This window comes from Ochotona curzoniae, unplaced genomic scaffold, assembly GCF_017591425.1.
Source record: "Ochotona curzoniae isolate NIBS_2020 unplaced genomic scaffold, NIBS_Ocur_1.0 contig_1, whole genome shotgun sequence".
Taxonomy (NCBI): domain Eukaryota; kingdom Metazoa; phylum Chordata; class Mammalia; order Lagomorpha; family Ochotonidae; genus Ochotona; species Ochotona curzoniae.
In genome coordinates, this window is record NW_024464918.1 from 36,716,883 (window position 1) to 36,730,928 (window position 14,046).

At 57.6% G+C, this 14,046-nt stretch overlaps 1 protein-coding gene across 2 annotated transcripts in view; it reads right to left on the reverse strand.

The window, feature by feature from the left end:
• VDAC1 (voltage dependent anion channel 1) overlaps positions 1-14,046 on the reverse strand; it is an 88,521-nt gene that overhangs the window by 24,360 nt on the left and 50,115 nt on the right. The window contains exon 1 of one of the 2 annotated variants that reach the window (XM_040971738.1): positions 5,151-5,236. The exons of the other annotated variant lie outside the window; for it this stretch is intronic. The gene's annotated coding sequence lies outside the window, so the exon portion shown is untranslated. Of the gene's footprint in view, positions 1-5,150; positions 5,237-14,046 lie in introns of those variants that run through there. 2 annotated transcript variants of the gene reach the window in all.

A 14,046-nucleotide genomic window follows, 5' to 3' on the forward strand; every position in this document is an offset into this window, starting at 1 on the left:
AGTGCCAGGGGCAAAGTCCTGACTCTCTTCCTGTCCAATTCCAGCTCATGCACACCCCGGGAGGCAGGTAACAGCTTCGGCAGCCACACCCAGGCAGCCAATCAGAGCCCAGGCAGCCAACCAGAACCCAGGCAGCCAATCAGAGCCCAGGCAGCCAATCAGAGCCCAGGCGGAGTTCCAAGCGCCTGGCCCAGCCCAGGCACTACAGGCATTTGGACAGTGAAGCAGCACACTAAAGATATTTCTCTGTACATCTCCCTCTCTCTCTGCCTTTTAAGTAAAGCAAATATAACCGCTGCTGCTTATTGTGCTTCTTACTGAAATCACATATATTTATAGTATTTTCAGTTTTGGACAGAAAACTTCAAGTCAGCCAGAGTCTGAAACTGAACCACGCGGCAGCACATTGGTCCCAGCAGGCGTTTCCAGCAGAGAAGTCAGAATGAAAAAGTACCCAGAAAGAGTCCATACTGGTTCCAAGAAATGGATTAAAATTACACTGGGATGGCAGGGGTATCAGGCAAGCCTCAGGGAGGCACGTGCACTGGCAGGTGAGCCCCAGTGGATGGCAGATCCTGCCCGCAAGACAGGACTAAGCACAGCCCCTAGATCCGAGTGTGTGTTAACAGCCCAAACCAGGGCTCAGTTCTCATTCTAAAGCTGCCCAACAGTTAGGGCAGCACCCAGGAAAACGGGTCCCGAGTGTCCACAGAACCCCACGCTGATAAATGCCTTTTTCTCTGCATGGGCTCCCTAAAAGGAAGCAGGCAGATGGCACCCTTCCCTCCTAAGGGCAAACACCACTGCAATGGCTAATACGGAGACCAAACAGCCCTGCCTCTCACACTTGGGAGGGCTCCTGCACATGAAAACACCTCCAAGACCAAGCGTGTGGCACAGCTGGGCCTCCAAGACACGGAAGCTCCCTGCCATGGCATTTCCCAGCCCATCGAATGAACAGGGAGTGGGGCCGGGACTCCTGGCAGGGCTGTAAACCTGGCAGAGTGTCCAGTCCCTGCAGGGGCTGTGTGGCCTTGGACAAGCCACTTGCACTCTGAGTCTCGCATGGGACTTACCACAGTGCCTTCCTGACGGAGGTGACCAAGGAGTACGTGAAGCAGGTGCAGCACTTGGGAAGGCAAGTACTCAATGATCACGGGGTGTGAGGACCACGACAGATGACACAGGAAGCTGCAGGCCTGAATTTACAGATCAGCATCCCCCTTCATTCCCTGAGGCTGAACCTTAGCCAGCTGGCAATGGGTTCATGTTTGGGTTCAGTCGGCGTGAGGCTCTTGCAGTAGATGCAGTGTGGGGAGCCTAAGGTCCGAGGACCCATTGCCAGTGCCTGAGGTGGGCAGCAACTACTCCCTCTACCTATGGTCACAGCTCCTGTCAGGGCCCCCTTTTCCCTGCCCTAGTTGCAGCCCCTCTCCCAAGGCCACACCCTCTCGTGAGTGCTATACACCCTGTTCACACCTTCGCAAATCACTGAGCTCCCTGTGTTATCACACAAGAACACCTGATCCCTGCCGGGAATTCCTTCTGACTACACAAACCACAGCAACCACAATCAGCTCTGTCGCTTTCATCACCACCCCGCCAGGACTCACTGTGGAAAAGCCTCCAGCGCTGTTGTTTCCCCAGTATCAGTCTAGGTGGTTTTCCAGGGCCCGCCTGCATAAAGGACATCAGACCAGCCATGGATTACAGCAGAAGCACCAGGCAAGGCCCGCTCATCAGGAGCTTCAAACCCCAAGGGACACTCACAGCCACACCTTCTGGCTGGGAAGAGGCTGCCCATGGGACTGGCCCCCAGCTTCACTCTCCAGGTCACTATCACAAAGACCACAGCCTCCGCCCAGTGCAGTAGCCTAGCGGCTAAAGTCCCTGCCTTGCATGCGTTGGGATCCCATATGGGCACTGGTTCTAATCCCAGAGGCCCTGCTTCCCATCCAGCTTCCTGCTGTGGCAGTACCCACGTGGAAGACCTGGAAGAGGCACCTGGCTCCTGGCTTCGGATTGGCTCAGCTCTGACCACTGCAGTCACTTGGGGAGTGAATCATCAGACAAAGGATCTTCCTCTCTGTCTCTTCTCTCTGTATATCTGACTTTGCAATAAAAATAAGTAGATCTTTAAAAATAAAAGACCACAGCCTCATGCTCTGGGGCCAGCCCACAGTCCTCCCCTCCCCCCTTCCACAATAGCCTCCCAGAGCCAGCCCAGCTTTCCAGGCGCTGCTTCTATTTTAAACTACCCCAGCAGCTAGGCCAGCACCAGCCTGGCCTTCCACAGAATACAGTTCCACCTGCCAGCCCGCCTGCCAAAGGGAGAAAGCCCAGGCTGGCAGCTGCCACCCCAGGATCTGAGTCCTGCCTGACCTCCGGCACCTCACATTCCTGAAGCCCACCTCTGCCTGGCTCAATCCAGTGGGGCTAACATGGACAGCACCTGGGCAGGGCCTGAATTCCACTCCTGCGCCGCTTTCTAGCTGTGTGACCTTGGCCTTCCTGCCCATCATTCTCTTCAGCACCAGCGTGGGGAAGCAGTACCTGGGCTGCAACTGGGCTGAGGACAAGAGAAAGCCCAGTGCTGGCTGGCGCAGAGTGCAGCAGACACAGCTGGTGTTTCGCCACGCACATCTCCCCCACTCACCATGACTGCGGAGCAGGTTGCAGAAGGCAACCCCAGGGCCCAGGGTCCTCCCTGTCCACAAGGAGGGGTCCTTTAGCTGAGTGACTTGCACGTCATCCCGGGGAAACTGCCCCTTGTGATAAGCAAGCACGCCTGACCTTGTGACTCACAGTGGAGACTCCCTGAACCCCAAGCACTGCCCACAGACCCACACCATTCTGACTAGTGGGTACGCAAGGGTTAACAGCTCACACTGGAGCGGCCACTTCCACTTCTCAAACAGCATTTGCACCTGTCAGCTCCTTGATGTGGCTCACTACAGTGGCAACTGCAGTGCCCACAGCACGGACGCTGCGGTGCTGGCCAGACCAGGCCGGGAGACCGACCCTACTCAGCTGACTGCTGTGACCTTGGAAGGGCTTCCCTCCCCTCTGTGCCTTGAATCCCCTGACCAGGCAACCCAACCTCTCCTCAAGAGCTTGCAGGTAGGCAGGCAGTAGACTCAGCAACACGGAACAGTCCTCAAGCCCCAGGAGAGGGCGGAGCAGGCTGCCCAGCAGCTCTGGCTACAAAGCTGAGATTTCTACTCTTGAGGGGTGGGGATGGCAGACATCTCTAATAAGCAGTAAAACACAGGGTCCTTCTGGCCACCTTTCCTCAGCTGCAACCCCTGGAGTCCACCAGCAGCCCAAGGCCACAGACTCCAGACCCTTAGGCACTCTGCAGCCAGCTACAGGTCAGGGCTGGCTCCCAGCCGCAACACTGCCTCTCTCCCCAAGCACCAACACCAGCAAAGACGGCACACGTGGGAGATCCCACCAAGGGAGAAATGGACGTCAGGGCCCCAGGGACTCTCTCAGGCTAGAGGCAGAGACAGGCATGCCTCCTCATCATCGCCTCAGTGTCCAGCAGGTGCCTCCTGGCTGCACGGTTCCCACCCAGCCCGGGCTTGCTGGACTACCAGCAATGCCTGCCCACAGCAGCAAAACCATCAACAGCTCCGAGTAGTCCCCAACAGTAGTAACGGCCAACAAATTCTCACCACAAGAGGAAGAAGAGGCCTTCTTCCTTCAGGAGAAGCGCCTTCATCCACAGTCCCCTGCCTGCCAGCCCAGACACACCTGGGGGCTGGGAGAGTCAGGGAAGGAGGGAAGCCGGTTCAGACCAGGCCTCTCACTGCTCCAGGGCTTCACTCGCTCTACCATAAAAAAGGTGGGAGATCTCCCAGGAGCCCACCTGAGAATGCCACCAACACCACATGCCATGTTCTCGGACAGGAAGTCAACCCTCTGCCCACGCCTGGGTGGGGGCGGGGAGTACCACCTGCCCTCAGAGACCCTCCTCGCACCCACACCATGCCAGAGACCACCAAGGAGGGCTGTCAGCCCTTCCCCTCCTCCAGGGCCTCTGGACAGGAAAGGCTGGTCAGGCCGTGGAACAACAGGCCTAGACTGAGCCAGATTTGCCCCTGCATTCAAGGCCTGAGTGAGGAAACCACGCCCGCTACCCTTGCCCACATTCAAACCCAAAAACCTTCCCGAATGACCCCGAAAACCACTCAATACCCCACGGGAAACGGCTGCTAGTAACACGGCCACATATAAAGCAACAGGTACTAAGTTGCTGAAACCCTTACAGACCACGTGCAGTAAGTCAGCGGGCAGACCAGTTCCCCAAGCCCTCAAGGGCAGCAGTCAGGGCACCTCGCTCCAGGCTTCCTGTTTATTCTCCAAAAGCCACTGAGAATGAGGTCTGCAACTGCTCCCACTCTACAGATGACAAAGCTGAGGCGTGGTCCCCTCCCAGCTGTGTGACCCTAGACATGTCATCAGGACTGCGGGCCTCAAATCCAAGGTCAGGCTCTTGGTTTCCTGCCTGCACAGTGCTGGCGGCCGAATGAATGAGCGACCCACCCGGGAGCCCCTCCTAAGGCCACGGAGGCCACCTCCCTCCCTGCGGGTCCCCCTTCCTCAGACCAAACTCCTGCCCTGGCCTAGGCCGCCCATCCCAGCCCGCCTGGCGCTGGCACGCACGGGAAGTGCCGACCGCCAGCGTCCCCAGGCCTGCAAACGGGCCCGCGCTCCCGGGCACCTGGAGCCGCGGAAGCCCACCCCACAGCGCGGTGCTCACAGATCGGCGAGCGTTGGCAGCGAGGGTCCCTGCGCGCCCTCAGCGAAGGGAACCAAGAACCAGAGGGCGCGCTGGGGAAGGTCACCTCCACCCCGCGGCCCGCCAGGCCTCCATGCGGCGGTGCGTATCCCTCGGTCCCCGCGGCCTCTCGCCCCCCGCCACAGGCGCCTCCGTACACTTGGCCTCCCGGCCCACGCCCAAGCCCGCCGGGGTCCGACCGCGCGGCCTCGTCTCGCGCCGCTGACCTGCCAGGCCCACACCATCCACCCCCGCTCCTTCCCCGGGCCCTGCTCCGAGATCCCTCGCCCTCCGCTCGATCCTCCCACTCTTAACTCTTCAAGACCCCGGCCCGCGGTCCCGGGTGCAGACGGAGGCCGAACCCTACCTCAGCGGCGGCGGAGGTGGCGGCGGCTACGGCGGGGGCTGCAGCGCGAGGAGCCAAGCGGACCCGAGTGTGCGGGGAGCCGAGGGCGGGGCGGCGCGGACGGCGGCGGCGCGGACCCGCCCCAGCCCTGCGCGCCTAGCCGGCGCGCTCCGCCCCCCGACCCCGCCCGGGCCTGTGCGTCACCCGGGCCTGCTCCGGGTCCCCGGCCCACCGGCGCGCTCGCTCCCCGGGGTCCCAGGCGCCCCCCGTAGCCTGCAACCCTGCGCGGCGCTGGAGGAGTGAGTGCGCCCTGGCAAGGGACGGCTCGGGGCGCGGGCGGCCGGGCAGGCGTGTGCGCGCGGTGTGTGCGTGCGCAGGAACACGCGGGTCATCACTGCGGGCACCTCCGGGCCCCGGGAAAGCGGTGAGAAGCGGGAGGGGACCTTCCGGTTAGCCGGGCGGCGGCCAGCGCAGCGCTCAGTTCCTGGACCCCCTCCCAGGGTCGGCGTCGGAGCTAAGACGGAACGCGGTGGCCCTGGGCTCCGCGATCAGAGCCCGCATTCCAGGCCCCGCCAGAGCCCTGCGGCTCCCAAGGGTTTCCGGTCTCCAGACCTGCCCACGCTGCATGCTGAGAAACCCCCTGTACCCCGACATTTTCATTAAGCTGGGATTCTGAGACCCACTGATGAGTCTCAGGACGCAAAAGCCATGACCCCAAGGCCCACATTGGGTAAAGGATCGTCTTCGCCCTGCTGGACTTGGCAGGTGTCCTCCGAGTGGCCGCCTGAATCAGGCCTGCTCAGTTATGAACTCGGGCGGATGGATAGGCCGCAGACCTTTCGCCTTCGACCTACAAACGTCCTCAAAGGCTCTCGGTGGCAAGTGAGGCACCTGCTTGCAGTCAGCGCGGCAGAAGCCAAATCGGGGACACATGGGGAGGGGGGACAGAGGAGGGGACTCAGTGGTGTTCCAGCGGGGACAAGTGTGAGGAGGAAGGGGTCCTGGCTGAGCACGGATGTGGTTGGTGGCAGGGCCTGATGGTGGAGGTGATCCGAGCACATGAGGAAGACTCCTTTCAGATCCTCGGGACCAGGGGACACAGGCCCTCCCCAGGCCTGTGAGCTGCCCGGTTTCTGACCGGGACTCTGTGCTCCCAACAAATGCCCAGCCCACCCAGAGAGTCTGGCCAGAAGGGAAGAAGGACGAGCCACGTGCAGGAGAGGAGGTGGTGCAGGTAGGGCAGACAGTGAGGGTGGGGCTGGAGGCAGGTGCCTTGCCCAGGGTGCTGCGGCCCACTCCTGTGGACTGGGAGTAGGGGTCCTAGGTTCGCCCTCCCTCCTCGTACCACCTCTGAGCTTGCCTTCTGGACCCTCAGCCTGGAGAGAATTTTTTTTTTTAAAGATTTATTTATTTTGGGCCGGGTGGAGTGGCCTAGCGGCTAAAGTCCTCGCCTTGAACCCTCCAGGATCCCATATGAGCGCCGGTTCTAATCAAAAAGATTTATTTATTTTTATTGCCAAGTCAGATATACAGAGAGGAGGAGAGACAGAGATAAATATCTTCCGTCCAATGATTCACTCCCCAAGTGACCACAATGGCTGGAGCTAAGCCGATCTGAAGCTAGGAGCCAAGAGCCCCCTCCAGGTCTCCAACACGGGTGCAGGGTCCCAAGTCCTTGGGACGTCCTTGACTGCCTTCCCAAGTCACAAGTAGGGAGCTGCATGGGAAGCTGGACCTCCGGGATTAGAACCGGCACCCATATGGGATCCTGGCGCATTCAAGGCAAGGACTTTAGCAACTAGGCCACCACACCAGACCCCTGGAGAGAATTTCTTCCACCTCTAACCCCAGACTCCTTCCCCAGCTGCCCTAGAGGCTACTACTGCTGAGTTAACCACCCCACGCCCTCTGAGGCACTTACCAGCTGGGCCAGAGCTGGTGTAAGTTTAACAAAGGGCGCAGGGAGGCACATTCCCTGGGATCAGCAGAGGCCCTGGACGCCCTATGCCAGAATCTAGAAGCGCTAAAAAGATGACTCAGCCCTGAGCGGGAGGGAGCTGGCCTTCCTGCTGGCTTGTTTCTAGGAGGCAGGAAGGGAGGCTTCCTGTCGGCTGGTTCACTCCTCAAGTGTCCACAATAACCAGGCCAGCCAGGGACTCAGCTGTGGGTGTCAGCTTGAACCATCACCTACCAAAGTGAGCATTAGTAGGAAGCTGGCGCCAGCTCACCCCACCAGGATAAACATCTGCCCAAAGGCAGTCTCAGGCCAGCTCTACTACCTCCACCCCATCCTCCCCGTTGATGGAGCTGGGGTGGGCGCCTGACCAAGCTGGGCCAAGCAGGTCCTATGCTGCAGATCTGAACTCAAACCGAGTCTAAGTGGGGCAGAGGGAGAAAAGCTCAGAGCTGCCAAGTCCTGAGCCTATCCCCATCCTTGCAGCTGTCTGAACCCACAGATGGACGTGGGACCTAATCCAGTTTGCACTGGTCTTTCTTGCTCGGACTGATGCAGGTCCCTTCTTCCCTTTTAGCGGTCAGATACACAGCTCCTGAGAGGTGAGACTGTAAAGCGTGGTGTGGTACCAGTGTGGGAGGATTCCAAGTCAGGGCAGCCTCTCTGTTCTAACTGCTAGCTACCAAGGTGGAAAGCAGCCAACATGTCCAGACACCCACCCTTCTCTTCTCAGACTCAGTTCTTAGCATTGCCACTGTCACTGGCAAAAGTGAAGACAAGATACATGGAGGCAGAAACAAAATACAACTTGCCACATTTTTTTCTAGGATATGTTTCCTTTTTTGCTATTGTTGCTTTTGAAAAGTGAGTGATAGAGGTCCCGGCACAGCAGCCTAGTGGCTAAGTCCTTGCATGCCCCAGGATTCCATTTGGGCAATGGTTCATATCCTGGCTGTTCCATTTTGCTTCCAGCTCACCACTTGTGGCCTGGGAAAGCAGCAGAGGAAGGGCCAAAGCCTCAGGACCCTGCCCCCACATGGGAGACCCAGAAGAAGCTTCTGGATCCTGGCTTTGGATCAGTTCAGCACCAGCCATTGTGGCTACCTGGGGAGTGAACCAGTAAATAGAAGATCTTTTTCTCTGTCTCTCCTTCTCTCTGTAAATCTGCCTTTCCAATAAAAAAATAAAAATAAATATTTATAAGTAAAAAAAAAAAAGGGCAGATGTTCTCAGTGAGGGGACCAAGAGCTACTTGAATGTAGGCGGGGATGGAGGAGCAGCGCAAATATCCCTTACACAGCAACCTCCCTGGAGCCTGGATCGGCTGTGGAGGGTGGGGTGGAGATAGGTACACTATGCTCAATGGAATAAACAGACTCTTGGAAACTTCCTAAGGAAAAAGGGAAATTGGACCAGGATGCCACCTCCCTGCAAGGCACACAGGACCCTCTTCCAGCAGCCTGTGCTGGCATGGAGGCATGTGGTGTGCCCTGAACACAAATTGGAGTCATCTCTCCCCCATGTCTGCTGCCCTGGCCCCTACACGAGCTTGCCTTTTATTCTATAAAATGCAGATATAGTCAGAGGCGATTGGGGAGCCCCTGCTCAGCAGGACTGGCTGTGAGGAACGCATGGCTCAAGCCTGCCTTGGAGGGTGGTGTGGCTTGCACACCGTCTCAGCACAGACCCGGGGCCGTCCCATCCCTGCAACACCTCGTGCTCTCTTGGGTCCCACAAGGCCGTGTCAGCTAAGAGGCAGGGGGCTCATCCTGTTCCCATGCTCCGTACACTATGCTGTGTCCTCCCAGGCTTTCCAGCACACCTCAGTGTCCAGGGAAGAGAGAGAGAGAATGAATGACCACCTAATGAATGAATGACTTGAGGCAGGAATGCAACAGATTGGCTTGCAAGCAACTGAGCAGCCTGGGTGCCAGCAACACTCTGCAGAGAAGGAGTTCATGGCCTGTGTGGGCTGGGCACCACTCAACCTGTTGAGTAACCAACCACACAACTGGCCTTTGTCCCCAGCCTGCGGAAGGAAAGCAACCTCCCTATTTCCTGCAGTGTCATGCTGGAAGGGGCTTCCCTGCCATCAGGGTGTGACCGGCCACACTGGATACGCTGGCAGTGTAATGTGCAGTGGGCACTAGCCACACCGCAGAAACCAACAGAGTGAATCAGGGTGATAGCTTCGAGTCAAGAATGACAGAGCTCAGGCTATGGTCAGCCTGGGAGCCCCAGGGAGCTCGCCGTGGAAGGACCCTTGTTGGCCCCTGGATGGCAGACCTCACATGTGGCTGCCAAGGAGGCACTGACCTACACCATGGCACTGGTGGTGCCATCAGAAGAGGACAACCAGAAACTCGGGGTCAGGAGCCTCCAGCCCTTGCCCAGGCAGGCAGTGCCCTCTTGGCTGAGCTGAATCGCCTCCTTTCCCATAAACTGCAACCAGGGCTGTGACTGAGCCTGCTAGTGAATGCTCAACTCTAAGTGTGGCTTTGGGAACCTTCCCACTTGGCTGGCTGACTGTTCCTGGCCCAGGGGTCAAAGTCAGCACAGACAGGAGTCTTGTGGACTGCAATGCTTGTAATGCCACACTGCTTATAGCGCGCTCGCTCACTCCTCTCTCTCACACACACATACAATGTGTACAAGCACACATGCACACAAGTAGACATACACGCAGACATGCACAGACACGTGCACATGCAGGACACAGGCATGTGTGTACACATCCACTTCCACCCAGGAGGGCTGGCTCCCGTCTATACGGCTGACTGAGGTTGGCTGTCAGATTGGGCACCTGCTCTGACCGAGGCCACGCCATCCGCCCGAGGCCACGCCGTCCGCAAGTTCGGCCTCTCCCAGGAGCGGGGCAGTACCTGCCTCTTCAGCTGCCGTTGCCCTAGGACCTCCCTGCCCTAGCTTCAGGGGAGCCCGAGCGTCCCCACCTCGTCTTGCCAACCTCTCTTCTCCTCCGGCCTTTCCTGCCAAGGGGACTGTGGAGTGTGGGCCTACCCTCCAGGTTTTCCTACAACTGTCAGGTCCCCGTTTCCTGCAACGTCACTGTGCTCCCAGGGATGGCACAGCCAGCGCAGCTGAGGCAGCGGCAGCCTCTGCAAGTTCCAAAGTTTCAGGTTCAAATCTAAACTTAGCAGTCTGGCTGCCCAGAGGTTACAAAACAAGTTCTCCGGGCTCTTATGTAAGCAGACGAGGCTTCTGCCTCCTCCCTCACCCCCACTGCCTCCCCCCCCCCCGCCCCGCCTGCTCCCGACTCTTCCTCAGCCCTGGGAGACTCTTGTTTCCCCTTCATCTTCCTCTGCCAACACGGAGTCCCCAACAGGGACCCCCCCCCAGCACCCCCTCCCCACCTGCTGTGATGTCACTCACCGTGTGACCTTGCCACTTTGCCCAGACAGGCAGGTGAGCTGCTTCCCTGCTGGAATGTTACGCCAGGCTGCCAGTTTACAAAGTCTTCCAGGAACATTAATAAAGCTGGGGAGGGCTTATGAGACAGAAGGAGGCCTAAGAAAAAAAACCAGACCCTCTAACTTCCCAACGGAGAACACAGAATCGAAAAGGGGGAGGAATCAGAAAATGCAGTACCCTCAGGGAGGCACCTGGCTGTGCAGGTGGTCAGCACCCAGGGGCTGGGGCGAAGCTGGCACCTGCTCAGAGCAAGGATGCAGTTTTGCCCGATGTCACAAACAGTAGCTGTCCCTAACCACAGCTCCCTGGAAGTTTAAAAGAATCCACCCAGGGGGCCCAGTGCAATAGCCTAGTAGGAAACCTGAAAGAAGTTCCTGACTCTTGACTCCGGATTGGTTCAACTCCAGCTGTAGCAGCCACTTGGGAGTGAGCCAGCAGATGGAAGATCTTCCTCTCTGTCTCTCCTCCTCTCTGCATATCTGACTTTCCAATAAAAAGAAGTAAATCTTTTTTAAAAAATCTGCTCAGAAGGTGTCTCTACACCTCTGTCTAGGCCTGTTTTGTTACAACACCACAGACAGGCCATCTGTCAATCACAGAAATGGTTTGGAGGTTGAGAAGCCCAGGATGAAGAGAAGACAAGAGGAAGAGGAGGGTGTGCCAAAGGAAGAAGGGGGGGAATTCACTCCGGAGATCCGGCAGGGATCCACTCATGGAGACCGGGCCCTCGTGAAACATGTTCCTTTTTTGTTTTGCTTTGTTTTGTTTTAACATTTGTTTGAGGGCCCGTCGAGGTACTCTAGTGATTAAAGGTCTCGTCTGGGATTCCATATGGGCACCGATACGTGTCCTGGCTGCTCCACTTCCCATCCAGCTCCCTGCTTGTGGCCTGGGAAAGCACTTGAGGACGGCCCAAAGCCTTGGGACCCTGCACCCATGTGGGAGAGCTGAAAGAGGCTCCTGGCTTTGGATCAGCTTAGCACCAGCCACTGCGGCTCAGCTCTGGCCATAGCAGCCTTTCGGGGAGTGAACCTATGGTTGAAAGAGCTTTCTGTTTCTCCTCTGTAAATCTGACTTTCCACATGCCTGCAGCTGCCAGGGACAGGCCAGGCTGAAGGCAGAGGCCAAGAACTTCATCTGGGACTCCTTCCTGGATGGAGTGGACCTAAGGGCAGGGGCTGCCTTCCCAGGCACATGACCAGGAGCTGGCTCAAAACAGAGCACCCAGGAGCCAGTGTTTAGGGCTGGCTTCCTGGCATCAGCCAGCCCAGCTCCAGCAAGCATTGGCGGAATGAAGTTGGGAGACCTTTCTGCCTTCCAGATTAAAAAAGGTAAGAGTAAGAGTCATTTTTATGGGGCTGGCACTGTGGCACAGCAGGTTGAACTCCCCCTTGCAATACAGGCATCCCACCCTCCCTGGTTACTCCCCATCCCATCCAGCTCCCTGCCAATGTGCCTGGGAAAGAAGCAGAGATGGTCCAAACACTTGGGTCCTTGCCACCAATGCAGACTACCCAGGTGGAATTCCTGGCTCCTGGCTGCAGCCTGGCCCAGCTCCAGTCACCAGGGTCACTTGAGAGGTGTACTGGTGGAAGATGATCTCTTCCAATCTGTCCCTCCCCCTCTGTCTAACCCTCTGTCTTAAAAACAAATAAGCATTTGAAAAGAAGCAGAGCTACTAGACAAGATGGCCAGTTGGTAAATAAACAGGAGAACATTGTGCTGTAAGTACCACACTGGAGCCCACGAAGGCGGGAAGGCCTCACAACGGTTGGCAAAGGACTCTCCGGGGACGTTGCCCGTGAGCACAACTGAGGCAAGTAGGCCAACACAGATTACACTGCAGCCCAGGGCAGCAGATGCACCTGCTGTCTGCTAGGGTGGCGTCCGCTCCTCCACGCTCATCCTCCTCGAGAGGGGGAGCTGGGCTCAGTGCTGTGGTGCCCAGCTTCACGCTGCGGCTTGAGACACCCACTGTGTGTCGTGGAGCCCGGCTCCTCCGCTTCTGTCTCAGCTTCCTGCTGATGTGTCGTGGGAAGCAGCAGCAGGTGAGGAAGTGAGCACCCGGGTGCCTGCTGGAACCCAGCTGGAGTTCCAGGTTCCTGGCCCTGGCTGTGGCAGGCATTTGGGGAATGGCCCATGAGTAGAAAAACTGTGTCTCTCCATCTTTCTCTCTCTCTCCAATCTCTCTCTTCCCTCTCCACCACCTCCACCTCTGCCTTCCAAACAAATAAGTATTCATTACTTCAAGAAAGAGGGAAGTTGAGTCCACTTGCTTTCCTGTTGAATCGGGGCTGTCCCTGCTGCTCATCCTATGCAACAGAACCAGGCGAAGGGACCCAGCGCCAAGCCCGGGCCGTGACCACAGAGGCCAGGCAGCCTCCCTTCTCCACTCTGGCAGCCCTACGCCTGTCACACAGGTCCCACCACACACTGGAGAGACGAGACCAGCTGCCACCCCTCGCCCATGCCTACTCCAGCCAGCTAAGCTGCCACGTGTGCGAGTGAAGACATCTAGTTGCATGTGGAGTTGTCTGGGGTCACGCACGTGGTGCCATTTAGCTGAGGGCTTGTCCAGGGCTGCAGTCTTCTAGATTAGACATTGGACAAGATTCTGACCTTCAGCACACCTAAGCTGATACAAACCTATAGCCGTAAACCCCGAATCAAAGATCAAGGAGCGGAAATCACGGCGTCTACAGGAAAAGGGAGAGGGCAGTAAATGGGGTTGGTGCAACTCTTTAAACATGATAGGAAAATATATAATTTCCACCACTCCCTTGACTGCTGGTGCAGAAACAGGGAGGGCCCTCAGCAGTTCACCTGTGCCCCACCTGGCCAGTAGTTGGCATCCTCTGTTGCTCGCTGCCAAGAGCCATGATGCATTCCCGCCACTCGCCACCAGGGGGCGGCATGCTCTAAGTCTGCCACCAAAAACCCGCCCGGCGATGCATTCAATTCACCGGATGCTTTTCCGCTCAATAAAATGGATCTGCCTCTCTCTTGTACACAGACTAGGATACCGAGCGAACGAGGAAATGTTCCCGAGCCGGGCTCACCTTCATGCAAAGGTCTCAGACCCGTAAGATGCCAGCTGAGCTTTGGACCCAAGCCAAGGGAGACATGACAGGCACCCCCAGGGGACAGTGGGTAACTGATTGCCCCAATTTGGCAGGAGGGGGTAGTGCCACCAACATCTGCCTATGTAGAGGTCAGGAACACTACTAAATACCATGCACAGGATGGCACCGCAACACAAGGTCGCCCAGCCCAAAGGCTAACAGCAGCCAGGCTAGGAAATACCAAAATAGTCAGATTTCTCAATGTCAGCAGTCCTTGAAATGCTTAGACAATACCAACCAGTGGCCCCAGGACTCAGCAGGTCCCCACCCCATTACCAGTCACAACACTCCTTCCCTGTCACGTCACCTGTAGCATCCTCTTTCAGCAGATACACCTGCCCACAGGTGCCAGCAGCAGTGTGCTGGACCCTCAGGAGACCTGGCATGAATGAGAACAGTCCCCACCTTCCGC